This window comes from Carlito syrichta, unplaced genomic scaffold, assembly GCF_000164805.1.
Source record: "Carlito syrichta isolate Samal-C Ts95f unplaced genomic scaffold, Tarsius_syrichta-2.0.1 Scaffold313001, whole genome shotgun sequence".
NCBI lineage: Eukaryota > Metazoa > Chordata > Mammalia > Primates > Tarsiidae > Carlito > Carlito syrichta.
In genome coordinates, this window is record NW_007257097.1 from 81,746 (window position 1) to 84,683 (window position 2,938).

Consider the following 2,938-nt stretch of genomic DNA (forward strand, 5'->3'; position numbering starts at 1 on the left):
TATATGACGTTTTATAATGGCAGTTATCATCATTTCATTTCCTTGATTAGGACACCTTAGAGCATCTCTTGTAGAGCTGGTTTAGTGTTGACAAATTCCCTTAGGGTTTGCTTATCTGGGAACAACTTTATTAGTCCTTCATTTATAAAGATTCTCAATCTCTTCTGGCTTACAGGTTGTCATCTGAGTTGTTTGCTGTTAGCCTAATACAATTTCATTCATAGGTCAGTGGTACTTCTCTCTTGCTGGCCTAAGGATGTTTTCTTTCACATTGGTTCCAGATAGTCTGACAACTCTGTCTTGGTGAGGTTCTTCTTGTGATGTGTCTTAGAGAATTTCTGTGTGTTTCTTAGTTCTGGATATCTAGCTCTTTCTCAATGCCAGGAAACCTTGTTTCAGTTGTTTTCTAGCATAGTTTCTCTGTACCTTTGATTTTAACCTCTTTTCCTGCTGGAATGTGTTTTATTTGTAGATTCAGATGATTTGCATTATTCCTTATTTCTCAAAGGTTTTGTTCATCAAATAAATTATATTCTTAATTTTCTATGACTGTGCTAATTCAAGCAACTTATATTCCTGCTTTGAGTTTAATTGATCTACTTTGTCTAGTCTATTATTGCTTTCAGTCATATTTTACAATTTCTTCAATTCATCGTTTATGTTTATCTTTTTGTGTCAGTCACTGCATTCACATCTAGAATTGTCTTATTAATTACTTTGTGTTGCTTTTCAGCCTTACTGTTGATTGTACTGAGCTCCTTTAAAATCATTATTTGACTGTTTTATCTGATATTTCAAGGAGTTTATTTTTGCTCATTTTATTTTTATTTACTTTTTTACAACTGAAGAGTGAATTCAATTTGCTCTCAAATGTCCTGACTACAAAAGCAGCTTACAATTTCAAACCAATGTCATGTACTCACATAAATTAAAATTCACTCATTGTCCATGAAACTCAAGAATCTACATCAATAAATTATATTACATATATTCTATAAGAGTCTTTTAAAACAAAAAGGTTCCTTTTGGTCCTCAACAGTGACATTTCCTCTCCCATTTCACCATACAAAAGCAGCCCACTCTTGTAGCATGCACACACCAAAGAGCTGCCACTCTCACTGATGAATCCATATCTCCTGTGTTGTATCCAAGCAAACCAGCCCAGTCCCTCCCTTCCATGCGATCAGTTGGGAGTCCGTGTCCTTAGGACTTGTGATTACATCCATGTTTCAATAATTCATCTGAACGATGGTGGCATTTTGCTAAGAATTCTGTGCTGCAGAATTTCTTGAGCTTTGTTCTACCACTATGATGGAGCTGTACATCTTCTTTTTGGCATCATCAGATGAACAGCAGTCTATATTATGAAGAAAGGCTTTATCCAGGTCCAGGACTTTCCCTTCAAACAGTGGGATGGCAGTCTTCCTGGACATTGGTGCAGTGAAAACGTCCTCAGAATCATTGCTGGTCATAAGGCAGTCTCCTTGGGAGGACCCCAAATCTACCTTCTTGGATTGGAATATTTCTGGAAGATCAAAGGACTGACCATGAAGATCTCCTTCAAATCCAATAGGTTTGGATGCAGATTTGTGGTCAGCAGTAACTTCTGCAGAATGTTCTTGCTTGATCTGCATAGCCAGTAGGTAGTGTTCATTGTGAGACTACTCAGGATCACTCTGGGATCTGTGCAGCACAGTTGTCATTTTCTGCCCAGAAATTCCCAAAGTTGCTTAGTAAAACAAGGCCATTGGAGCCTGGAATTTTTCACTCCTAATTGAAACTGATAAGGCAGTTTCAACAAGAGATCTGCCCAATGTAGGTCACTGAAGGCATGCAGAAAATGGGAAGGAAAATCGGGGAGAAGATGTCTCTGGACTGTCAAATCTGAAACTCATGGTCCTGAAGCCCAGAGACGTCCTGGTCTAAATGGGAAAACGTTTCTTTAAGGTGCTGCAGAAGAAGGAAATCCATTTTATTAGCTGTCATTCTCTGTAAGGGAACCTAGCTCGCTGAATCAACCAGTAAAAACGTCTTGACACGTCAGTGCCCCCATATGCCACACAGAACTGAGTATTCTGATGAGACACCCCATTCTCTACACAGTACACACGTCTTCTGCCCTGACATTCACAATACATGTGCAGCTTAAACCACTTCCAAATGTGGCACACAGATTCCTGATGGAAAACAATCCCAAAAATACCCATCTTCATTGGTATCATATTCACTAGTTCTTTCACATGGTATTTATTATAAATATCAGAAATTAAAAAAAATACATTTATAATACTTTAAATCTTTCAGTGTGATTTCCAGGTATTTTTGTATACATGAGACCATATTACTTCAATATCTGCCAGAACTGCTATAAGGGATCCCCCAGGGTCTGAGTGAATATATAACTGACCTCTTCTGATAAGCTAGTGAATATTATAACTGTCCAATGGATTAACATACAAAGCCTCTTCTCCTACCAAATACTCAGAGTGATGAGACGTATTTGTCCACGTAATTCCAGAACAGTGATCTAAAATTGCAGGATGCATATGCTTATTTTAGGATCTTGCCTGTTCAGGGGATATGGCAACCTGTCTTGTATCATTTGAATTTTTTTTGAACCATATTGCTTGATCCACTATTTAAAGGCCATTGTGACTTTGCTCATTACTTTCAGGTTTATTTAGTCCCTCCCTTAGGAGGCAATTGTCCTTGTATATGGGCTTCCCTTGTTGTTTGTATCTTTGTGCAATGGCTTGAGGAATGCTGGCAGGAATTGTGTCTGTGGCTTGACCAATCCTTAAGGTTGCTGAACCTGGATGTATGGCAGGACTCTGGTACCAGAGCTGGTATACTAGACCACTTCACACCGTTCTGCTCATTTCCCTTCTCCCCAATTTTCCTTCCCATTCTCTGCATCCCCCTTCTCAGCTTGTGTCAT

At 38.7% G+C, this 2,938-nt stretch overlaps 1 pseudogene; it reads right to left on the reverse strand.

Annotated features, from left to right (window-relative positions):
- Positions 1-1,058: 1,058 nt before the first annotated feature.
- LOC103272632 lies at positions 1,059-2,938 on the reverse strand (annotated as a pseudogene).